At 41.7% G+C, this 26,636-nt stretch overlaps 1 long non-coding RNA gene across 1 annotated transcript in view; it reads right to left on the minus strand.

The window, feature by feature from the left end:
• Window positions 1-21,178, minus strand: part of LOC123365141 — an 88,580-nt gene extending 67,402 nt beyond the window's left edge. The window contains exon 1 of the long non-coding RNA XR_006577445.1: window positions 21,113-21,178. This is a non-coding gene — a long non-coding RNA (uncharacterized LOC123365141). The remainder of the gene's footprint in view (window positions 1-21,112) is intronic.
• Window positions 21,179-26,636: the final 5,458 nt, after the last annotated feature.

The following is a 26,636-nucleotide window of genomic DNA, read 5'->3' on the forward strand; positions in this document are numbered from 1 at the left end:
TCTTTTGTTTTGTTCTTGGAAGCGAAAAGATGCATGTTTCCTAAACCATATACCAATACCAGAAATGAGGACAGAAAAGGCATCTAATAAATACACTCTAGTGTAAAATTCAAAGTAGAGAAAAGACATAGTTTGGTGGCATAAAGAATGAAAAAGAAGAAAAAGAACAGAATTGAACATGCTTGGTTTGGTTTGCTAATTTTCCAGTCTATGATCTTAAAAAACTTAAACTCAGAAAATCTTGTACTGAATGTTTGGGATGATCTTTTACATGCTTTAGAGCCCTGGATGCAGTAAGTACAGTAGCATGAAATAGAAGGGGAGGTGTTACTACTCCACTCAAGGAAGAAGGGAGCTGTGAGGGAGCTCAGTTCTCTCAAGCCATGCTCCTCTTTCACTCCCCCTTATGTTAACTCCAGCTATCTGTGTACAGTCTGACAGAAGGAATGGCTAGTAAAAGTTGGTTTCTACTGTGAGAGCACACAGCACATCATCAAATAAGTACTGATCCTAAAAGGACATCCAAATAGCATAGTTTTCCCAAATCTGACCCTAAACTCTCACTGAAACCAAATGAAAGTCTATCCCTGACTTCAAACAGTTTTGGATCAAGCCTTTGTTGTGCAATTTAGGCAAGAGAAAACTAGCCTGTAATGTCTCGAAGGCTGGACTAAAAAGAGGATGATTTAGTAAATATAACAGGATTATTTATGCGGGACAACCACAGACACCATTTCTGCCATCTCCGTGGCTCAGAGACAAAGAAACTCTGTCTGCACTGCACAGGGTGACAACACAGGGTCTTCCTAAATCCTGGCATAGGCTCAGGTGTCATGCAATGGAATGATGGATACACTTCACTGCCACACAACATCTTTTTAAATGCCTGAGAGACATCTAGAGAAGGAAAGACAAAGAGCCATATTCACTCATATCACCCAAACTTAAGCTGCAGCTTCCTAGTGGCATAAAGTTTGCTGAGTGTTATTTATTGACTGGAGTTTTGATTGGTTCCTCAGAATTATGTAAAAAGAATACAAATGCTATTGGTACAGGCAATTCCAATACAAATCATTTTAGGTGGTGTGTTTTTGAAAATTATTTTTTCTTTTTAACCAAGCAACCCAGATTATTTATACTTAAAATATGTTAGACAAGAATATTAGCACGACTGAATATTGGAATAGCTCCACAAATATATTTTGGTGTACAATAAAACCAAAAAAAAAATTTTTTTAAATAATTTAACCCTCAAGTTAAGTCAGTTTCCATTTCCCCAGCCAAATTAATGTTCTAAAGATTTCCAGGAATATATTTTTGTTTATAAGTCTTTCAAAAAAAAGGAAAACAAAGCAAAAACACTGAAGGTGAATCAGTGAGAATACTGAAATCCCCCCTTTAATAAACTCTGCTCAGTTGTAAGATGAAAGTACGAATAACAATCTCTAAGGAAAACATGCTTTTATAAGCATAAAATAAGACACTGAAGGTGTTTGGGAAAATAAGATTTTCCAATGGACGAAGAACTATTTCATGTTACAAATGTTTTAATAATAAAACAGGGGGAGGGGAATAGACAGCCTTCCATACATGAAACAAAGTGATTTTTTACATCAATTATCTCAGCCTTATAACATTTTGATAAGATAAGCAAAAACTGTAAGCCTGTTTTACAAACTTTCACAGTGCCTTTTGGGAGTAGTCAATTTTTAGTGCTCAAAGAATGATATATATTTTCAATGATTTAGGTAGGTCTGTCAACCAACTGAAAATTAGACTGATCAGGGCCAACCCCAGCGGACAATGAAATCAATGGTCATCTGTCTTTCCATTGCTGCCATAGGCCACCAAATCAAGGCCTAGTATACAATGACCATATTTTGCATGCCCACATCACTTGGGAATTGGAAAACAGGGTTTTGCATGCCATTCAAAATCACTGTTCAGTCCTTCCCTTCCTCTCCAAAACTGCCTCACTTTCTGGACCCTGCAGCTACATGCCTTAGTAACTCTAGTTATATAAGGAAAGACCTATACCATGTTATCTTTTAATAAAATATTGTCCTTTGATTCCCATGCTTTGGTAATGGTTCATGGTTATTTACGGAACCTAGCAACAAACATAATAACTGTGTTTGCCTAAAGCATTAAGCCAGTGACAGGAATGTCAAAAGAAGACTCAGCAGGAATATGGAACATTTTTAAGATTTGATTAGATATGTCTGAATCAACAAAAAATTCTATAAAGAAATACTTAAATCATTGAAAATATACACATTGAGATCATCAGGACATCTAAACCTTGTACAGCACTTCATGCTTGCTATGAGTTAATTTATTATCTGTAATTAAAGACATCACACTTTCACTTCAGTTTCCAATTATTTTCTTCCAAATATTTCTGATTTTTTTTAATTTAGTTGCCAAGATTAATAATTTTAACAGAAAACCGATGTAAATTTAATCCAGGTGTATCAGATGTAGTGACAATTTCACAGTGAATATGCTCTAAGGAAACTATGGAAAAAAAATTTGACTTAATGATCTAGAAAAAAAAAGACTCCCTGTTTTACTACATAAGAACATAAGAATGGCTATACTGCATTAGACGAAAGGTCCAATTTGCCCAGTATCCTGTCTTCTGACAGTGGCCAATGCCAGGTGCCCCAGAGGGAACAAACAGAACAGGTAATCAACATAGGTGCTCCAATAGTCCCAAATAATGGAGAATGTGAAAAGGAGTGTGATGGGATGGATAATCTTACCCTGTGCAAAGAAACACACTGGTATAAAAGGTAGGGGTAGAGGAACTGTCACAGACTCAAAAAAACTGTTTTATTCCCTGCTTTACCAATGACCCAATGCCTGAGCTTGATCTTGGAGTAGGTCCACAAAGAAACGTAGGCATTGCAACACTCAGTGTTTCAATGCCAAATTCTTAGGTGACCTGCCACCCTGTCGAATCCTCAGACCAGTAGCACCAAGTCTCCCTAGACAATGCATGAAGAATGCTAGGCACTCAAGAATGGGATTCACAGAAACCAACATTCTGAGAAGAGAGTGACCTATGCTAGCCAGCAGGAATGCCAATGAGAGGGGTGTGGCCTAAGTCCCACCCCTTAAATGGTGGTTAGGCATCTATCTGTGTAAAGCCAGGGACCCTCTCGAGGAGTTAGGAATCAATGAATATTTAAGTATTTTTACAAAGTGGAACAGTTTCAAAAGGAGGGATTAAAAGCAATCACCGCATAGAATACCCAATAGTTTGGTTGTTAGGGTTCTTGCTTAGTATGTGAGACATTTGGGTTCAAGTCCCTATTCCAAAACAGCCAGAGTGGGGATTTGAAAACAGGTCTCTAACATTTCAAGGGAGTGCCCTAACCATTGGGTATTGTGGGACACAGCCAGCCAATCACCAAAAATCTTTGCTTTGTTTCCCCAGATATCTTTTAGGTGAGGTATGTTTTGGCAGGGATGCTCTTAAACTAGGTGGGGGGAATGCCTAATACAAGAATCCTCCTGGGGCTAAGGCAAAATAAAAAAATAGGTGGTTTTGCACATGCTCTCCAGCAGAAATAGTGTGGGAATATGAGCAACTCCAGAGTTATGTGGCAGCTGAGCAAAGTTTTGAGGATCCCAGAAGTACCTGAATACTGGATTTCGGTGTCTGAAATGGCAGTTAAGCCATTCAGTCTCTTTATGGATTTAGCCCTTCTTGCTTCTATTTTCTCTTTCAGCCTTTGTCCACCTTGTGTAATTCAGAAATGGATTGTAACTATGTGTTTGCACAGTGCCTACTCCAAGGGGCCCCTATCTTGGTTGGAGCCTCTAGGTGCTACTACACAATAAATAAAAAAACATCAGTTCCTGTGGACATTGCTGTCTAAGATGTCATATGCTGCTTTTCTCTTCTGTCCACCTTCTTTTGGAAGATATACTTGAAGTAGGCAGAAAGAAGGAGGCGACATAGGTCATCTCAAGAGATAACATGCCAGAAAATCATCTCCTAAAAATTCCAGTGAGGAAGGTTGTGAATGGATAAGCATTTTCTGAGTTAGCTTGGACCCAGCCCATTTTTCTTGTGCACAGTAGAATGGTAATAGTTCTGGGTTCAGAAGAGTGCCCTAGGATCATTAGAATTTGTTCAGTAAGACTCATTTGTTCAGTAAAGCCTGTTTTTAGTTAAATAATCTTCAATGTGTCAACTTATTTTAAAGTGCCTAAGTATCATAGAATACAGAGATTAAAAATGAATGAGTGGCAGACAGAACAAGTGTAAGGGCATATAACATACCAAAATGGGATAAATTGGTTAAGCAAAAAGGGGAGAATATGTCACAATGTAAAGCAGGATCAGTGAAGGTTTGGAATGAGTTAATGGTGACAAAGATTAATCATCAAAGACTTGGTGACAACTAAAAAGGTGAAAAAGGCAAATATCTATAGGAAGCTAAAACAAAACATTCATTTTTCAAGGACATGAGAAATATTCAAGTAAAATAAGATTAAGAATGTATTAGAGATAGCAATCTGTTATTTATATTTGATCATGTCTTGCATAAAAGTACACATACATTCACACTGAATGATAGCAAAGCATGAGATATACATAACATGAGAGAGAGAGCGAGAGAGAGAGAGAGGATTATTACACTTCTTGTATAGATACATGAATGAAATAACATCAACAAGAATATAAATAATAATTAAAAGTTAATTACTATTCAATATCAATTTTCCATCTTCCTAAAACCTGTTGGATCAAATTCTGCTGTCAATTATCTCCATACAAACCTGTGAATTCATATTTTGCTGAGAGCAGAATTTGGACTATTATGTTTTAATATGTTTATCATTATATATTCTGCTTTCACGTGGATGAAACTTTTTGGTTAAAATGCTGTCACTGGCAGAAAGACCCAGTGTTAGATAAACCAACAGGACACTTTCTGAAAGGGGGGGTCATTTTGCTCTTTGAGAATAAGAAAAGAAACAATCTAACCCCATAATTCTGGTAAATAAACTCATTAAGGAGATGTCCAACACCTGAAAAATAGTAACTGACAAGGCATAGTGGAATTACTAAATAAAAAGAAGTGGTCCTTAATGTGTGCCATATTTGACATAGGAAAATAAAAATTGTCATAGTAGATCAGGCTAGTGGCCCATCTAGTCCAGTATCCTATCTTGGGCATCAGCCAGGTGCCAGCTTCTTCATTAGAAAAAACCCTGAAATTTGAAGTTACAGGATAACCTGGCACAGAGATATTTAAGAGTTTGTGGCTCAAGAAAATACATGCAGTAGAAACAGGACAAGAACTACATCCATTTAAGTGACAGCATGAGTACAACTTCATGAAAAAAAGAGTATCAGAAAATGAAATAAGAAATTTAGAGGCAAAGTTCTACTCTCAATTATATCTTTCTAAAATCAGTTCCTTTTATATCAGTGGAGTAGCTTCAGCTGTAATCTGCAGTAAGTGACAACAGAATTTGAACCTGGGTTCTGATTTTGAAGACCAGAAGATGACAGTGGAAATAAATGTTAGGTGCTCCATAAAATAAAAGAATCATAGTGTATCCCAATTGAAGATGAATTATTTTAACCTAAAAGAAAAACTCTGATGTATATTATGGTAATACTGCTATCTTCGCCAGCCATTTGAAGCTTTTGCAAGTGCATCTTGAAGACACCCAATGGACTATTTTCTAATAAAAATCATGATTATACTAGGCTTGCTATGTCTTAAATAGAACAAAACAATGAAAGCATCATCATACTTGGAAACATGGTCTAAAACTAGTGGAATCATGCCAGATAGCAAGCAGATGTTTAACCACAGTTGACAGTGGTTCATAAATATAAGATGAAACAACACAGTGGTGGATGTAGGTTACAAAGGACAGCACCAGAGAGGCAGTGCCTCAGGAAAAACAAAATATTCTGGTTATCTAACCAGCTACTTGATACTATTAATCAAAACTTCAGTGTAATGGATAGAAGATCCTGTAATAATGCTATAAGGTCTGAGAACCAAAGCAGCAGATGGACTATGGTGTAATATTGGCAACTGTTAAGAAAATGCATAACCTGTAATGACAAAAACATTCAATGAAGTACTTGGATACCAGATTCTACTGAAGATAGAACTCTGAGAATGCAAAATAAAGTTGTTACATTTTACAGTGTAAAGCTGGACAAAAGTCACTGATACATCAAGGACCTTCCAATGCAAATTGCCCTGCAAAAGACAAATAGTTTCCTTCACTAGGGAATCCATCCAGCAAACCTATCCAAACATTCTCTTCATCACATCAGAGGCACTAGATATACTTCTCTCCTTGAATTTTCATTGTGCTGTCATAAGCAGTAACCCACTCTTCACTTGCTCAATGTCATAGTACATTTATACATGAGGCTGTTATATACTGTTATCTGAAGCCACAGAAAATATACTTGCTTAGGCTCTGATTCAGTCATCCTTAATCATGGGGCAAAATTACAAGGGACTAACTGAATGATTATATGTTTCATGGTTGCAGAATCGACCCCTTTTATAACGAGTTTACTGTCAAACATTCCTTGTCATTAAGGATAAGAAAACAGCCATCCGAAACATAACCTCCAGCAGCTTCCACACTCTTGCCATAGGAAATTATTATGTGTTGGGGTGAAGAAGGAAGGATGTTCAATGAGTGTTCAGTGTAGTAAGGGACAGCAGTGAAGAAAGTGGTATTGAAACAAGTTCCTGGGAGTCAGTCCAACTACAATTGCTGTGTTGAGAAGTGACTATTATGTGATCAGGCATATAATATAATACATAGAAACAGTGAAGGGGGCATCTGAGAATCACTCCCTACTATTTCCCTGAGTTTATTGGCCATTCAATCAGACTAAATATGCTGTGCTGCTCTTTTCAGTTTTGCGAGTGAATCTTTAAAAAACATAATCCAACTAGGTGTATAAAACTGATCCCCGAAGCCAAAAACAACACTAACATTTTATGGAAAAACTGCTGGGACTTTGAACATGGAGATGGTCTTTTTCCCCCTTGTTTATTACAGATAATATCTCACAGAGAGAATGCTGCTATTTTCAACAGTAACCAATGCTGTACTAAGTGCATATTACAAATAGATGCCAAAATATTCATGTTTGTGTATGTATGTATGTATGTATGTATCTTTCTCTCTCTCTCTCTCACACACACACACACACACACACACACTTCCTATTGCCAAAGACTTGCTTTTCAGAGAAGCCTAAAAAAAAATATCAAAATTTAATGTGATTTGGGCAACTTTCTCTTTTATGTTCCTCTGAAAAAAAACAGTCCTACAAAATTTGATTTTAAAAGACTTTGATCTACAGAACAGGTACAGAAAAGACTGTAACAGTACAAGTGTATTTTTTCTGCCCTTACCAGTCGGCATCAACCCTATTAGAAGGACATCTTTTAAGGATGGGAAGATACAATTGCTGAGCTTCCATTGCAAATTCATTCATTGGTTTCTCTGTTGAAATGTACAACCACAATGCCAGTTAATTCCAGATGTGGCTGTTCCTTAAATCTCAATGAGCGGCTGCACTGAGATCACAAAATAGACAACAGATCATTAATAATTTTGGTGTCTGCTACCCTTGATTTGTTCAAAATCAGTCACTTAGAGGGGAGAGTTTCCATAAAAGAACTGATAAATGCAGACAATACTTTTCACTTTCTTGGATAAAATGTATTATATACAGTATCTCAAAGCACTTTTAAAATATAGGTAAGTACTTGTATTTTATCCCCATTTTATAGATGGGAAAACTGCAGCACAGAGTGGCTTGTCCATAGTCACATACTGCGTTAGGGATGAAATCAAGAATGGAAGCTAGATTGCCTGACTTCAAGCCTAGTGTCTTAGCCACTGGACCACACTATCCATATGCTGTAATAGAAGACCAACTATACATACACCTGCCCAAAGAGTTGTGAGTTTTGTATTCTTTTCCATTTTATTATTCACTTAGGGCTACATTGCGACTAGCCCTAGCATGCAGGGAAGTAAGTCTCCATCTTACCCCTGAATAGCCAAGTTAGGGAACCTGGATCTGAGGAGATCAGGCACTGAACTCTGAGTGCCCTAGACAAGGAGCAAGTGGGCAGGAACAGAGCAGAGAATGACAGGAGGTGGGTAGAGTCATAACCTTCCCTCCTGGCACCCCTCAGCACTGCTGGTGGGATGCACCAGGAGGAGTAAGCTGCAGCCCTTTCAAAGGCTGCCATAGATTGCTCTTCTTACAGAAGAGTATGTGGACAGTTGTGATTTGCTGAGTCTCAGTTCCTTCCAGGCTATTTCTGGGTGGTCCAGTTTATGAATCGCCCACTGATAAACATTTGTGATTCATTCTAGCCCTTATGTTTTGTTGTACAAATGGGTATATTTTCACTTCCCATTTGAAAGGAACTATTATAGCTGTTAGGGCACTCTAGCATGGGATGCCTATACTCCACTAGAGACAATGGCCCAAAGGGTATCTGTTTGACCAAAAGGTTTTGATCTTGCGGAATTCCCATCATGGGCCCAAGAGTGATTACTTATCACAACAAATATACATCCTCAGTTGGTGTAAATTGACCCTGAAATCTGTGGAGTTGTGCAAATATACACAGCTGAGAAGATGGCAAAATATCTTCAGAGAGCAGTAACTGAAGGTATGTAATTTAAATTAATCTACATAGATTCAGTACTTGTGTTGATTTATTGAAATATTACTGCCTTATGCCTAACAGTTATATAAAAATAACTACAAATATTTATATTGTCATTTATTTTTGCAAAAAGTAAATTTCAGTGTTAGGCAATTAAAGCAGGGCCTAAATTACTTGATTCCAAAATTGGGTTTTAATTATTTTCTCTAACTTCCTGTCTTTCTACCATTGCTGAATATTCCTGGAGGCTTGGACATATAAAATATAATCTGTCAGGAAAAGAAACTGTACAGCAATAAACAAGGCATCTCAGCACAACAAGAAAAATGTATTTTCCAAGTATTAAAACAAACCTAGAATAAAAAAGTCAATAAGACTTACATTTGAATGTAAGTGCAGAGAAAGAACAGCTATTACTTTGTACTACTTGTGTGAATATTTTGACAGGAGAATTTTTGCTTTTGGTGGATAGTACCAACAGAGAGTTTGCAGCAGAAGCACAGTGACAGAGAAAGAAGATCTGCTTGATCAGAATATGATGGAATCAATAGCTTTAGACTGTTCAACAGTATGTCATACCATCATGACTTTCAAGCTGTCAAATGTTATATGTATAAAAGCTTTCCTCTACTTCTCTAGATCCTCATTTTACCTAGGAGAACCCAACTGCTGAGACATGGAAATGAAAGAAAAAAAGTTATTGTAATGTAAAATGAGTGGTAGTATTCCACATAGATCATCTCTCTTGAGATAGGCTCTCATAAAAAGGGGTAGAGATGGACAAGTAACTGGATAACTGTCTCTCCTAATTGCTTATAAATTTCCCATAGGCTCATTTTACCTGCAAATACAGTATATTAGAATGGACTGGTATGCAAGAGATTGACTATGCATACAAAATAATGTAATCTTAATATGTATCTGCATTTCAAATTTGCTTACACCTGGGTTAACACTCAGAAAGCTTTACATACAGTCTAGAAGGCACATTATGAATGACCTTTTCAAGTTGAATGGCCCATAAACAAAGACAATGGGCCATGGAAGAGCTTATCCTCACCTGTGGATGCTTCAGTCAGCCTATGGATAATGGCTGCCATGACTCATTGAAGAATGCAAAGGCATGTGACTAGATCACATGACTCTGAACTCCATTTCGGTACCTGTATTTCCCCCACAAACTGTGCTGGGAACTTGGCTTGGAAGAAGCTATAAAAGGGGGAAGTGACATCACCAATAGGCCTCACTCTTCCTACAACACAGCATGTGAAAACACCTAAGGAACAAAGACTGAACTGGGGAGGGGGGGCTTCAGGCAGGAAAGAAGAAAGCCTGCCTGTGTATGGAAGCTTGGTGGACTGTTTGTACTATTGATTTAAATCCTATCCAGTTTAGAGAACTTAGATTGCAATTTTCTTTTATTTCTTATGATAATCTACTTTGATCTGTATGCTATTACTTATAATTACTTCAAATATATCTTTCTGTAATTAATAAATATGTTTTATATTTTTTGCTTAAAACAGTGTGGTTTACTTGAAGTGCATCGAGAATCTCAGCTCAGTTAACAAGGGTTTGTGAATTGTCCTCTCCACATCTAGGGAGGGGCGGACTGGGAAATACATTTATACTGGTCAGACTTTTGATTGGGGCAGGATGGTACAGTTCTGGGGTCCAAGGCTAGGGAGCTGTGGAGAATTGGCTGCAGCCTCTCTGGGCTGGTCCACACTAAGAAGCGGGGTCGAACTAGGGTACGCAAATTCAGCTACGTGAATAGCGTAGCTGAATTCGAAGTACCCTAGTTCGAACTACTCACCCGTCCAGACGCCGCGGAATCGAAGTCCGCGGCTCCAAGGTCGACTCCGCCACCGCCTTTTGCAGTGGTGGAGTACCGGAGTCGACCGCGGCGCTTCCGGAGTTCGAACTATCGCATCCAGATTAGACGCGATAGTTCGAACTCCGAGAAGTTGAACTCACCGCATCGACCCGGCTCGTAAGTGTAGACTAGCCCTCTATTGTTAGTTCATGAGTGGCTGAGGAGAAGCACTCAGGTAACAGCAGCTGGGTGTGTCTCAGCCTGTGTGAGTACAAGCCCTGGATTGAGATTATAGCTTGTCACAGTATCATGGGGTGAGAGGGAGCCTGGGCTGGTGAGACAGAGGGTTCAGCAGTACCCCAGTACCAGGTTGCACCCCTGAGGGGAGAGGGGAGTGGGAAACCTGTCACAGCAGGCACTGGACCAGAGTTGCTCAGCAGAGGGATAACCTTTCACTGTATTGGAAAAGTAAAGTGCATCACCTGAAATCAGAAGATGATCTAGTTCTGGGAACTGTTTTAAATACACATAAGGAATTATTTCAAGATGAACTGGACACTTGAAAAGACTCTACTGCTAAAATCTACATAAACCCAAATATCATGCCACATTATTTCAAACCCAGATCTGTATCCTTTGTCACAAAACAAAAAGTTTAAATTGAGTTAAAAAGACTACAGACAACCTGTAAAGTTAAACCTGTAAAGTTTTCTGAATGGGCAGCACCAATATTACCAGGGTTGAACGTGAATGGCTGCATACACATATGTGGTAACAATATATACCCAATTCCAAAAATTGAGGATTTGTTTGCAGTTTTAGCTGAAGGGCAATTGTTCACAGAGTTACACATCAGCCATGCCTGACAACAGATCGTTCTGGATGAAGATTCCAAGCAGTATGCCACTGCAAATGCTCCTGAAGGACTTTTTAAATATAATTGGTTACCTTACAATTGGTGTCCTCAGCTCCTGCTATTTTCAGAAAACCCTGGAAAGATTGATTCAAGGAATTCCACATGCAGCAGTATATCACAGAAACCACAGAAATAGAATATTTACAAAATTTATCAGAAGTGCTAAACAGGCTAAAGGAAACAGGTCCGTATCTAAAAAAGGATCAGTGTTACTTCCTGGCACATGAAACCATATACTTGGGATATAAAGTGGATGCCCAAGGGCTACCCCTCAGTGACAGAGGAAGTCAAAGTAATTCAGGCTGCCCCTGCACCTATGAATATTTCAGAGCTGAAGGCTTACTTAGGCTTGCTGAATTACTACAGTAAGTTTTTGCCAAAAAATTATCAATACTTCTAATGCTTCTGTATAACTTAGAAAGGGTTAAATGGTACTGGAAATAAGCTCAAGAAAAAACAAACTTTCAGGATTCTAAACTATTGTTGCAGTCCTCAGAAATCCTGGTCCATTATCAAGCTGACAAAGAACTGATCTTGTCTTGTGATATACTTCCTAATAGGAATTGAAGCATTTTTATCTCACTGGTTGGAGGATGGGTCAGAGAAACTAACTGGATTTGTATCCCAGACTCTGTCTTCTGCTGAACATAATTTTTCCACACTTAGATAGAAAAGGATTAACTTTTATCTTTAGTGTGCAGAAGTTTCAAAAATACATATATGGGCAAAGTTTACAATTTTCACTGATCACAGCACCCAATCTTAATGTTTAGTGAGATGAAGCCTGTGCCACAGATGGCATCACACAATGGGCAGTGACATTAAGAGCCTATGAATATACCATGTTATACAAAGCTGGTAAGAAGCAGGGAATGCAGATGCTCTAAGCCGTTTGCCTTTACCAGAGATGTGAAAAAGACAAAAGAAAAGAGATATGGGCAATAGAAATGGCAGCTTTCTCCTTAAATAGGACATGTACTGGTTGTTTATTGGGCTTGACAGAACGGGAACCACTTCACTCTGATCTGCAATCATCTTTAGTGTCATGGTCAACGCAAAAGCCATTCTTCAGAAAAACCGTGAAGGAAATCTCTGTATTCATACTCTATCTGTTGATCACTCAAGTGTAGATGGGTCGAACTCACCCCTGCGGCGCCTCCCGCTGGTGACTCCGGGAATTAGCTCGTTCCAGCCCTGGAGCGCCCTCTGCAGGCCGGTGATCCGCCTGTCTTCTGGCCCCCCGTGTCCCTCCCTGGATCCAATGCCCTTTTACATGGGGGTGCTGCCCCCTGGCAGTAACCCCTTTCTCTCAGGGTTTCCCCTCCTCAGGGAACCCCCACCCTCTATCCCCACCTTGCCTCAGTGTATGGCTACTGCCAGTCATTGTCTAGCCTCACATCCTGGGGCAGACTGCAGTATCAGCCTATTCATCACTGGCAAGGAGGGTTTGGACCTGCTGCCTTGGCCTACCCCTGGGCTGCCCTCTGCAACCCCAGTACCTGTTAACCCAATGCTAGGCCGCAGCATGGGGCTTTCCAGACTGGAGCTCCCCAGCTCCTCAGCCTGTCCCCAGCCCTGCTTCACTCAGGTATCCGGTCTCTAGCTCCCTGCAGCCAGGCCCTTCTCCCTCTACAGGCAGAGGGAGAGACTCCTTGGGCTTCTGGCTTACAGCCTTTTATAGGGGCCAGTTGTGGCCTGATTGGAGTGTGGCTCAGCTGCAGCCACTTCCCCAATCAGCCCAGCTTTTAGAGCCACAGCTCTCAAACCCTGCCAGGCCGCTTTTAAACCCCTCAGGGCAGGAGCAGGGGTCCACCCTGCTACACAAGATATTAGCTTGGGTTTAGAAAATGTTATGTCCTTCAGCCATTCAAGAGGATCCTCCCTGAATGAAAGAGAGCAGTGCAAGGATCTAGTGGAGATCCAGTGAACCTTTCTGAGGTTTGTAGCTAATATTGTCCTCGTTTGTGGTGCTTCAAGAGGGCAGATATCTGGATTCTGCCTTAAAGGACTCACTCAATTTTTCAATTGCAAACTCCATTATTAGAAAAATTGGCAAAGTGGGAGTCAGCATTGAATGCAAAAATGTCACTCATATTTGGTGTTTCCTTGAGATTTTGGAGCAGGCCTTGTTAGTATGCAGTTTTTTGGTTCTGCCACCAGACAGACCTTAGTTGAGTGCCACGTTTCCTCCATCCATTGTTGAATGTTGCATCCAGAAAAGCTATTAAGGATGGTGAGTGCTCTTGTTAGTGGAGAAGAATTTGAATCTAAATAGCACAAGTATTCTTACCTTTAGAATAGAGGAATAGATTATTCCATATGATGTGTGTCATATAAGTAATAATAATCAGTTGGATAGTTTCTCAGCTAGGGATATTGGTGTAGCTATATTGACTGCAATGGTGCTATGTCAACTTACCCCACTTGAGAATCTGGTCCAATTATTCTCTGTGAAATAAAGCATATTTTCAAAAATGCTTCAGAGACTATTTCTGATGAAAAATGCTTAGTACCTTTTAACTTTCTAATTGCTAGACCGAGCAAAATAGAAACTATTTTCATTTAAAATCCTGACATACTTTTAATCCCTTATAGTATTTCCTTTTGTCTTGGAATTTTCTTTAGAAAACTATTGATATTTACAAACTGTTCTTAAAATGCTGTTAACCTTTCCATCCCGGCAATTAAAATCTCTTAACATATTGTGGGACCTTTTAATTTTGTGTGGTGAATACTCTCAAAATATCAAACATCTGCTGAAGATCCGCGACAAGTAGTTTACAGACTATCCAGACAAGGATGAACAAATGCTCCTGGACCTGGAAAAGGGAAAAAAAAGCAGCATTTCCAGCTGAGTTTATTAGTATTTGAAAGAATAACTATCCAGTTCAACAGTCAGTTACCTACAACCATTGCCTTAAAAATGAATTGAAAAAAAAAACCTGCAAAAAAATAACACAACTCAAAAAGTTTTCGCCCAACAGAAAAGGTTTTACCTGATTTTTTTTAGACATTAAAATGGTCCAATCTTCATTTTCTTCTTGCCTGAGGAATCTGACACAGTGTTTGGAAGAATGATGAAATTACATGAGGCTGCAACCCTGAGCTACAGCTTCCAGGGAAAGAATGTTGAGTCTTATTTGCAATGCATTTAACTTTAGAATCTATGTATCATTATGCAACATTCAGGTTTCCACAGAAATGATCAGCCCTGGTCTATACGATGAGTTTAGGTCAAATTTAGCAGCGTTAGATCAATTTAACCCTGCACCCGTCCACACGACGAAGCCATTTTTGTCGACTTAAAGGGCTCTTAAAATCAATGAGGGGATTAGCACTGAAATCGACCCTGCAGGATCGAATTTGGGGTAGTGTAGATGCAATTCGACGGTATTGGCCTCTGAGAGCTATCCCAGAGTGCTCCATTGTGACCGCTCTGGACAGCACTCTCAACTCAGATGCACTGGCCAGGTAGACAAGAAAAGCCCCGCAAACTTTTAAATGAGCTCCAGCATGGACCGAACGGGAGGTTCTGCATCTGATCGCTGTATGGGGAGATGAATCCGTACTATCTGAACTCTGTTCCAAAAGATAAAATGCCAGAATATTTGAAAAAATCTCCAAGGGTTTGAAGGACAGAGGTTATAACAGGGACCTGCAGCAATGCCGTGTGAAACTTAAGGAGCTCAGGCAAGCCTACCAAAGAACCAGAGAGGCAAATGGCCGCTCCGGATCAGAGCCCCAGACACACCGCTTCTATGATGAGCTGCATGCCATTCTAAGGGGTGCCCCTACAACTACCCCACCCCGTGCTTCCCTCCTCCCCCACCCGTCCCAGGCTACCTTGGCAGTTATCCCCCAATTTGTGTGATGAATTAATAAAGAATGCATGAATTTGAAACAACAATGACTTTATTGCCTCTGCAAGTGGAGATCAAAGGGGGGAGGCTTACAGGGAAGTAGAGTGAACCAAGGGGGCGGGTTTTCATCAAGGAGAAACAAAGAGAACTTTCATATAGTAGCCTGGCCAGTCATGAAACTGGCTTTCAAAGCTTCTCTGATGCACAGTGCACCCTGCTGTGCTCTTCTACCCACCCCGCTGTCTGGCTGTATGTAATCAGCGGCCAGGCGATTTGCCTCAACTTCCCACCACCATAAACATCTCCCCCTTACTCTCACAGATATTGTAGGGCACACAGCAAGCAGTAATAACAATGGGAATATTGGTTTCGCTGAGATCTAACCAAGTCAGTAAACTGTGCCAGTGAGCTTTTAAATGTCCAAAGGCACATTCTACCACCATTAAGCACTTGCTCAGCCTATAGTTCAACTGCTCCTTATTACTGTCCAGGCTTCATGAGCCATGGGAGCAAGGGGTAGGCTGGGGTAGGTGCAATCGTGCAGTGCTGCTGACTGGGAGAGCAGCCTGAGGCAGAAGCCTCCAGCTGGCATGATATTCCAGGCAGGACTGAATCTCCATTAGACGAAACTTAAAGAAGAGAATGACCTGGAGTCATTCCCATTTTTGTCCAGGCATCCCCGACCGATCTCACCGAGGTCAACCAGGAGCACCCATGGGACGACAACAATGGTTAGCAGTCGTATTGCACTGTCTGCCACCCGCAAGGCAAGGCAAGGGGATGCTGCTGTGTAGAACTGCAGAACTGTGTCTGCCAGCAGCACCGAGGAGACATACGGTGACAGTGAGCTGAGAGGCCTCCATAGTTGCCATGATATGTTGTCTGCATGGGTAACCCAGGAAAAATGGTGAGAAATGATTTTTTGCCATTGCTTTCACGGAGGGAGGGGGGCCTTACAACATGTACCCAGAACCACCGCAACAATGTTTTTGCCCCATCAGGCATTGGGAGCTCAACATAGAATTCCAGTGGGCAGTGGAGACTGCGTGAACTGTGGGATATCTATGGGATAGCTACCCACAGTGCAACACTCACTCCGGAAGTCAACGCTAGCCTCGGTACTCTGGACGCACACCACTGACTTAATGCGCTTAGTGGGGACACACACAATTGACTTTATCAAATTGATTTCTAAAAAATCGACTTCTATTAAATCGACCTAATTTCATAGTGTAGACATACCCTTAGTGTCCTCCCCACTGAGTTCAAAGGAACTCTGAATAGTGCAAGAATGTATACAGTTCATTTGAATTCAGTATATTTTAATGTTGTTCAGTAACATGAAGTGGCTGAATCATCCAGTTACACCTTGTGTTTATCTGAGGTAATCATGAAGGCCATGTTGGGAGCAGTAGACATAATGTAAGTTCTAGTGTATGAGATGCTGAAAAGAAGTTCATTAGAGTAATCTGTCTCTGTTTTCGTTCATGGTTTATCTGCATCTGTGTATCTTGCACAATCAGCACACTGCAAACATCAGAATAACCGGACACTGGCTCACTATAATCTTACTAGATTTTTATAGTTAAAAGAGTTTCTGGGTTGTTTTTACAGGATGATATTACTCATTAAGAGGGGGGCCTGATTCATCCCTAAAAATAATGAAGCTTTACCAGCATAAAACTTGAATACAGTGATGAATCACATACTAAACTTACTGTAAGCCTGAATGGCTTGACTTATTGTGCAGGAGTTTTCCACTGATTAGGGAGACTTCATACATTAAAGAAAAATATGAAAAATGTCAGTGTTTATTTAATATTTCAGCTCTTATACATACCAGTAATAACTGCTTTACAGTTTAACGCAGGGGGAACATTGGCTTATGATTACAACAGAATTTTCTCATTAAGTAACATTCTATCTTTAGAGAGCAATCTTAAATATGGTTACTTTATTTATTTATTTTTCTATTCAATATTTGCTTATTAATAAGAGACACAAGTAGAAGTAGCAATAGCTTTATAGATATTACATGCACTTAAGTGATATTAAGTGAGACATTAGATAACAGATGCTTTTTAAATATTCAAGAAAAAAAGTTTTCAGAAATATTTATGATTACTGTACACTCATTAAAGTTACAAACACTACATTTCTCAGTTTGTTAGGATTATTCTATAGAAGACACATACTTCATTTAAGAATAGAAAACTCTTAGGCAAAGTACTTCTGAGACAACAGCAACTCTAAGGCATGCTTTTGTTTGATCCCACATCTGCCTTCTTCGGGAGATGGATCGCGGCTCCCGCTTCTTCTATGCCCTGGAGAAAAGGAGAGGGGCCAAGAAGCACATCACCTGCCTCCTGGCAGAGGACGGCACCCCCCTCACGGATCCGGCGGAGATGTGCAGGAAGGCCAGGGCCTGCTACGCAGGCCTTTTCTCCCCAGATCTGACCGAACCTAATGCTTGCAGAGTGCTCTGGGACGGACTTCTGATGTTCAGCGCGAGCAACCAAGACTGGCTAGAGCTGCCTTTCACTCTCGCCAAGCTCTCGGAAGTCCTCTGCTGCATGCCCACCAACAAATCTCTGGGAATGGATGGGCTGACTGTGGAGTTCTACCACGTGTTCTGGGACGTCCTCGGCCCAGACCAATTCACTGTCTGGGCCGAGTCCTTGAAGAGCGGGGTCCTCCCTTTTTTGTGCAGGCAAGCCGTACTCACCTTATTGCTGAAGAAGAGGGACCTCTGTGACTTACGGAATTGGTGTCCCTTCTCGCTCCTCAGCATGGACTACAAAATCGTAGCCAAGGCCATCTCGCTGCGGCTAAGGTCCATGCTGGTGGACGTGGTCCACCCAGACCAGACCTACACCGTCCCGGGCTGCACCATATTTGATAACCTGTATCTGGTCCGGGACCTCTTGGAGCTCAGGTGTAGGGATGGTCTGTCGTTTGCCCTCCTGTCCCTGGATCAGGAGAAGGTGTTTGACAGGGTGGACCATGGGTATCTCCTGAGCATTCTGCGAGCGTTTGGCTTTGGACCCTAGTTTGTGGGTTTTCTCCAGGTGCTGTACTCCTCTGCAGAGTGTCTGGTCAGGCAGGGGTGCCCCCTCTTGGGCCAGCTGTATGCTCTTGCACTTGAGCCCTTCCTCTGCCTCCTCCACAGGAGGTTGACAAGGTTGGTGCTGCGAGAGCCGAAGCTGCAGCTGGTTCTGTTGGTGTATGCCGACGACGTGCTCCTCGTGGTCCAGGACCCGGGCAACTTGGTGCAGGTAGAGGCTTGCCAGGCCATCTACTCGGCAGCCTCCTCCGCCCAGGTCAACTGGATCAAGAGCTCTGGCCTGGTGGTCGGGGATGGCTGGAAGGTGATCTCCCTCCCACCCACGCTTCAGGCCATCCAGTGGAGTGCGAGTCTGCTGCTCAATCTTGGCATTTTACCTTTCTGCCATGCATCCATCTCCGCTGGAGAATGGCACACTTTAGCGGGCAGGGTGATGGAGCAGCTCCAGAAATGGACAGGACTACTCCAGTGCCTCTTCCTCCGAGGGAGAGGCACTGGTGCTTAATCAGTTAGTCCTGTCCATGCTCTGGTACCAACTCAACACCTTGGTCCCGGCCCCAGGCTTCCTGGCCGACCTCCGGATGGTGATTTTGGAGTTCTTTTGGACAGGACTGCACTGGGTCTCTGCAGGGGTCCTCGACCTGCCCCTGAAGCAGAGAGGGCAGGGCCTGAAGTGCTTACACACTGAGGTCCCTGTCTTCCGCCACCAGGCCCTGAAGAGGCTCCTTTATGGTGCAGGTAGACCTTTTCGGACTGCTGGTCTTCTATCAGGACCTCTTCTGGACCTGGAAGCTGTTCTCAGCGATCAGGTCCTTGGCGGCCACTGAGGGGGCAGATCTCCTTGCAGAACCCCTGCTACACAACCCTCAGCTCCGTGTGCAGGTGGCGGAGTCCCCCTGGGTGTGACAGAGGTTGGTCCTCGCAGAAGTTACCAGGGTCGGAGACCTTCTGGATTATGACCTGGGAGACTGGCTGGATCCTCTGTTGATCGCTCAATGCATGGGGCTCTCCAGGCCTCATACTCCCCAGCGTGTACTACAGGAGGCGAGGGCTGGTTTACCGACCGCTGCTTGGGCCTACCTCGACTGGGTCCTGAGAGAGGGCACGCCCCACCCACCCTCCACCCCAGGCCCTCCGGATCTTTTCATCAGGTCCCTGCCCTATGGACCCAATTTGCCCCCCCTGCCTCTTCACCATGAGCCGGCTGCACGACTTGCAGCTGGTTCGTTTCCAGACTGCACCAAGGAAACATGTATACATGCTTGTGCTCCACACCCTTCACTTCCTCACCCTTAGTCCCGCCCTAACACAAAGTGGTGGGACCTCCTCCCACCTCTAGAAGGTGAGGAGCCCCGGTGGGCCAGCCTATACTCTGCCCTGGTCCTGAGGCCTGCCGGGGATATCAGTTGGCAGCTCCTTCATGGGGCCATGAACATGGGCGTGTACTTGGCGCAGTTTACCCTCGTCCCGGACACCTGCCCCTTCTGTGGTGTGAGGGAGACCCTGGCGCACATTTACTTGGAGTGCGCCAGGTTGAAGCCCTTATTCCAGCTCCTCACAAATATTTTGTTATGCTTCTGGCTGCACTTTTCCCCTCACCTCCTTATATATGCACTCCCCATCCGTGGCCCCACAAAGCCATGAGACATCCTGGTCAATCTTCTCCTAGCCCTGGCTAAAACAGCCATCTATAAAACCAGGGAGCGGAGGTTGGCCAATGGGGTCTCCTGTGACTGTGGGGCCTATTTCTGATCTTCCATCCGCTCACGCATCCGGACAAAGTTCCTCTGGGTGGCGTCCACTGGCTCCTTTGACGCCTTTGAGGAGCAGTGGGCGCTGTCCAGGGTTCTCTGCTCGGTGTCTCCGTCAGGTTCCCTTTATTTGACCCTTTGACCTCACTCCTGTCCCTGTTATCTCATTAGTTGTCCCCTGGAATTATTTGGTTTCCAGGCCCAGTGGATCCTCCCCTTAGGCTGGGAGGAGGTCCTTTAGCAGTGGGAGGCTCTGCCCACCCACCTCCTGAACCCCAATTGGAACTCTCCTGTATCCATCTGGCCTGACCCTGTCACATGTACCACAGAAATCCATCACACAAACAAGCACTGAACAGACCCAATATCAAGGCATTTGAGAGAAGATTCTGACAAAAATATCTTGAAGTTGTCAGATGTCTGGCTGTAACATACTATGACTGCATACTCAGACAGATATTGTGGTAATCAACAGGAACTGAACAGAGGGTCTTCATCACCAAAAGCACAGGCATCTACCCACCAAGCTGAAAAGTATCTTAGTGCTATGCTAGTTGCAGGCTGCAGAGCTGCTCAGACTAGCCAGTAGATGAAGACATGGTAACACGCAAAGGACTTGTACACTACATTGGCACAGATCTAGCCAAAGGTCTCATTTGGGTGGGAATGGTATCAAAAGATGATCATTTTCATCTGGGTCACCTTACCTGAAAAAGAGGAAATGGGATTTGAAGAATTTAATGGGAAGGCGATCCAAATTTATCACATATTCAGGAACCCCATTCTAGTCTAACAAGCAGAAATGTAGGTGGATGGGTAGCATCATTAAACTCAATTGCCTACTCACTTCCTTTTTCTGGTGCATGGTATCCAGAACAGTTATTAATAACATAAGAGATATAGACAGTACACTAGGAAATACTGCCAGTGTCCGCTGCATTGTTCAGAGAAAAGTTGCAGGCTTTATTGTCCCCTTTTCAACAATTCTAGATTACAGGGTACTTACTGTTCAGTAGCCAGGGAAATAAGAGAAATTTGTACTCTTTCACACCCAATGCAGGTAACCGGGACCTGCAATGATAGGCAAATAAGGAACTATTTTAAAACTTCTACTGTAAAGACATCCAGACTCACAGGGATAAAAAGCAGCAGAAAGGACCCAGATTTTTCAGAGAACACTACAAGAAAATAAAAAGCCACCACAAACTGATGTAACAGTAATTATATTAAAAATAGTTGTGAGAAATATGTATAATCTTTTCCCTACTATTTTCTCTTTTCCTGACACTATCAACTAGTTATCACAGTGGAAGGATACAACTCAGAAACCCCTGGGAGGAATATGAAAAAGGTTAAAAATCAAAATTATGGAGCGACAGACTAACAGCTACTGGATATATGTCATGACACATTAGGCATTAATAAGTTATTGGGGCACATCTCGACTAGCTGGAGAACACTTCTAGAGCGACTGAAAATTGCAAATAAAATAATAAGATGAACATTCATTCAAACAAAACCCACTATGATTACATTTATTTTTTATTAAAACTTGTATCAGCAAATGTTTATTTAAAATGACACTTTCTGTTTCCACAAATGTTATGAATGTCCATGCGTGTTTGTGTTGGAAGTGTTTGTATAACTATCTGAATTTTAGGTGGCCAAAAACACCACACAAATGCTATAGCCCAAATAGAAAACTCTATATGCAGCACAGTCATGACAAATAGTTCAGGAGCGATCATTAGACTGCAATACAGTTGTATAAACAGTTTGTAAAATAATTTCATAAAAATGAGAGCACATTATAAGGAAGCACTGATAGTCTATTAAATCACACCCATCTGCACTTATTGGTATATTGTTCTCAGTGCATGCTTCAAAAGGTATTACAGAAGTTGCTACTAGCTAAAGGGGCAGCAGTACACTTGTATTTTAGGTGGAATGTTCAAAGGTGGAATTACACATGTAGGCTTTTAGAACTTTGAAGGAAATAGGAGTTGTGTAATTACTGAGCCAATTTCTCAGCTGGTGTTCATCAGCAGAGCTCCATAAAAGCCATGCCACCACTTTGCTTTATGCTAGCTGAGAACCTGGCTCAGTTCTGTGAATAAAATAAAGCAGAAAAGAATGTCCTGTGTTTGTTTGTGCGTCACTCCTTTCTTTCCCTGTGACAAATCAGACTGCTCTAGAAACCCTGAACTGTTATGAGTACTTGTAAACCTATATTTGGCAATAATAGACTTAGAAAAGTCTATATATTCAGCACCACTAAAATGTAACCATATCTTGGATTTAGGGAGGCAGTCAAGTGACAAACTAGTAGATGGTACTCTCCACAAAAGTGGGAGATGGGGACATTGTGGTTTGGGACACCAGGGAAACTTTTTTTTCTTTTTTTTAAACAAAAGATACCATGGGCATTTTCTGTATTGACCCAGATCAAACAGGATCACAGGTTTTAAGCATAAGGGACCTAGTCTTCTGCTTTGCTGGTAGAACCATTGCCCATCACCAATATTCTCATTGTTTCATTGTAACATGTCCGTGTCCATCTGTTGTCTCTTGTGTTAAAATTAGATTGTAAGCTTACTAGGGTTGGGGAGTGGGGGGAAGTAGGGTTGTCCTGAGTTTGTACATTGCCATGTAAAATAGAGTCCCAGTCTATGACTAGGTCTGCTAGGTGCTATTGTAATATACATAATAATTAATAGGCACCCAAATTCAATGGGAGTTGGGCATTTAACTCCTTTGAAATCCTTTGAAAATTCCAATCTTCATGTGAAATACTTTTCCTAACACAGGTCCCCAAAGTGACAGAAAATATATAAATGTGCTATATTCATTTTTGGCCAGAAACAACTGGGTACCCTCCATAGCTAGGATTTCTAGTTTTTTCCAATGAAAGAGCCGCTAACTGTAGCTAGTGATGAGGCTATAGCCCTTTGACCCTCACAAGACAAACTTCTCCCTTTTTTTCACAGACAAGGGAACTATCAGCTTTGTCTATCTTTAGTCAACTTTGAAAAGTATAAAAATAAGATTGAAGCCCCTGAACAACTGCAGGTAGTTAAATCAGTTTGAAAACTTGAGTGACAGCGGGGAAGAAAATATAGCCTCTCAAGGATGAGCAAGATTAGCACAAAGACCAAGTGACAGACAGATCCCATCAAGGCCAAATCTGGAAAGCTTTTTGAGGACTGAGAGTATAGTGACTGTGTGAGCCCAGCAAGCCCCCAGAAAAGCTTTGTAAACATGTAAGTGCTGAACCAGGTTCTGAGGGATGAAGCACTGAGCTTTATTTATTAATGGTACTTGATATTAAAGACAGTGTGAAGAAAAAAATATTGAAAAAAGGTCATTTCTGAAATAGAAACTTGTAGTTTCTTTAACTTTTCTTTTTAAATGAAAGAATAAAAGAGTAGAAGTGTGAATGAGTTTAGCTATATATTTTAGTGCATTCCTTTAGAGAGAGGAAGGGTTTCCCAGTGGCTAGGGTGCTAGCTCAGGACTTGAGAAACCCAAATTCAAATTCCCAGCTTTGCCAGAAACTTCATGAGTGACTTTGGTTAAGTCTCTTAGACCTGGTCTGCACCTAAAACTTAGGTCAATCTAGCTACATTGCTCAAGGCTATGAAAAATGTTGTATCCTGTGTGCCATGGCTACGCCGACCCAAGCCTCACTTAGGATGCTGCTAGGTTAACAGAATAAGTCTTTCATCAATCTAACGACCACCACTTGAGGGGGTGGATTTACTACAGCAATAAAAAAGTCCCTTCCATTACTGTAGCAAGTGTCTGCAGTGGTGTAGCTGCAGCACCTAGCTGTTATAGTGTAGAAATAGCCATAGTTTCTCTGGGCCTCTCCTCCCCATCTGTAAAATGGGGATAATAGTACTTCCCTGCCTCACAGGGGTGTTGTAAGGATACATACGCTACAGATGGTGAGGTGCTCACATATTATGGCAATGTGGGCACATAAATACCTAAAATAGAGTATATATTATGGACCAGATCCTCAGTTGGTATGGTGGAGGGATTGGCCTGCTAAACCCAGGGTTGTGAGTTCAATCATTGAGGGGTCCATTTAGGGATCTGAGGCAAAAAACTGTCTGGGGATTGGTCCTGCTTTGAGCAGGGGGTTAGACTAGATGACCTCCTGAGGTCCCTTCCAACCCGGATATTCTATGAAATCTATAAATTGGCATATCTGCATTGATGTCAGATAATTGATAACAGTTGAATGTTTGGGCTATTCGCTTCTAAGCTTTAAAATTGCAAAGGAAATCAAATTGATATAAAATAGACAGAAAATTCCCCAAACTAAAACAGGAGAGTACTGCCTGACATAGCACATGCTCCCTCAGCTCTGAGCAAGTGGAGATCCCATTGTGTTGTGGGCTCCATGGCATTTCAGCTGATCCACTGGAAGTAGGAGAGCCTGGAGCTGGAAAGTGGTTATTCGTCAGAGCACGCTTCCCTGAAGATGCCATGTCATTGGTGGTTTTTAAGAAGATGTTAGACAAACACCTGTAAGGGATGATGTAGGTATACTTGATCCTGAGGTCCCTCCCAACCCTACATTTCTATGATTCTGTAGTTCCAAGAGAAAAGAAGCATTAACACAAAGATCTCTATATGACTTTCACCAATAATCCCTGTAGAGAATAGTAGAGTGGCAGCAGCACAGAGGATCAGAAAATTTATCCAAAGGCCTTTAGAAGTTGAGAATAGAGTTCCCAGTAGATCCTCTTCTTCTGTAGGTGTAGAGGGTTACATCTCTAAACCTTTACCCTTCCTCTGAACTTAATGGGGTAATAGAAGGAAACTCTAATGAAATGCTTGTGAAATATCCCTTTATGAATAGCAGATTTGCTCCCCCTGTTCCAGTTCTGTCAGGGGCACTGAGGGATGGAGCCCATTTAATGCCCCTTTCTTCATGTTACCCCCTGACCTGTGCGTATAGAGGTGTATGGAGTGAAATCCCTGTCATACAGCCTTGCTCTTCCCCTGGAATTGCAGGTAGGGAAAGGACCTTATACCGTCTCACACTCCTGCACAGCTATAGAAGGCCCCTTAAAATAAAATATAATAAAATAAAATAAAATAAATAAAATAAAAGCTGTGCCCAATTTTTTCAAAAAAATCAGTGCCTAAATTTAGCAGCTAGGCTTAGGGTGACCAGATGAGAGACATGAAATATCGGAGCATGAGGGTGGAAGGGGGTGAGGGAGGGGGCCGGCGGAGCAAAAGAAAGAAAGAACCACCGGAGCACCCACCGGCAGCTCCCTGCCCTGCCCCCCACCACATCAGCTCACCTCTGCCTCCCCTGAGAGGGCTTCCAAGTCCTGCTTCTTCCCCCTCCCTCCCAGCGCTTGCGCCACCATACAGCTGATTGGGACGCAGGACAAACAAGTAAACATTGTGACAGTCCCGATAAAATTGGGATGTCTGGTCACCCTAGTTAGGCTGCTAAGGCTATATTTAGGCCACTTATTTAGGTACGTAACTATGGGTTTAAATTCCTAACTTTGGACACCCATTTATGAAAATCTTGTCCTGTGTCTTATTTTACCTGTCCAAATTAGGGAAAGTTGTAAAATAACAACAAAACAAAGCAAAATATAAACACTTGGAAATTCCAAAACCAAAAACTTAATTAAAAACAAACAAACAAGGCTGGTAAGGGATGACAACATAGTACACAGCATGATCTTTACAAAACCCAAACACTGAAAAGCAAGGAAATGAACAGTTAAGGATATAATAAATCTTACACTGCCCATATAATAAATAGGATTTTCGTCCAGTATAAAGAAATACATATTTCACCACACAACAAAATAGCTTAACTCTAACCCAAAATAATACTAGCTATCCACCAGGTATCCCACCAAAATCAGTGCAAGAGCAGTTATCTACACAGAGAAGGGGATTTCTTTGCCTGTTGACCTCTGAGCTTCCTAGTAGTGGCAAGGGTGCATAGCTTACAAACTCATCCTCCTCTCCCAAGTACCTCTCACTGGAAGGGAAATGTTCAAGCAATCCTCTGCCCTAGTTTCCCCTCACAGGGATAGATAAGACCAATAGAAAGGAAGCTCTTTTACTAACTCATACCTTATAGTAATTTCCTAAATGAGTCTGAGCAGAGGCCATCCAAATTGGTTCAAGCCATCTCTAAGATAGCCTTCAGAAAGGAATATGATTTTTTTTAAAAAATACATTTTATAGGAAGTTTCTATTATTTTTAAAGGTTTTTCTAGCTCTTTGAAGTGTATCTGGAAACATAGTTCTGCATTAAAGATGGGTTTAATTTGAGCTAATATGAAAAAAAAACATTAAAAATACACACAATTTCTCATGTCACCCAATGAAAACATTGTTATACTCTCACACTCCAATTATGAATAATACAATGATAACCAATTAATAGAAAATGTATTGAATTATGAATTAGTAGCAAATTAAAAATGTAAAATTACAGGAAAACAATGGGTGCTTGTTTGAAATCCTCCTTCTAGACTGAT

This window comes from Mauremys mutica, chromosome 2, assembly GCF_020497125.1.
Source record: "Mauremys mutica isolate MM-2020 ecotype Southern chromosome 2, ASM2049712v1, whole genome shotgun sequence".
NCBI classification, from domain to species: domain Eukaryota; kingdom Metazoa; phylum Chordata; order Testudines; family Geoemydidae; genus Mauremys; species Mauremys mutica.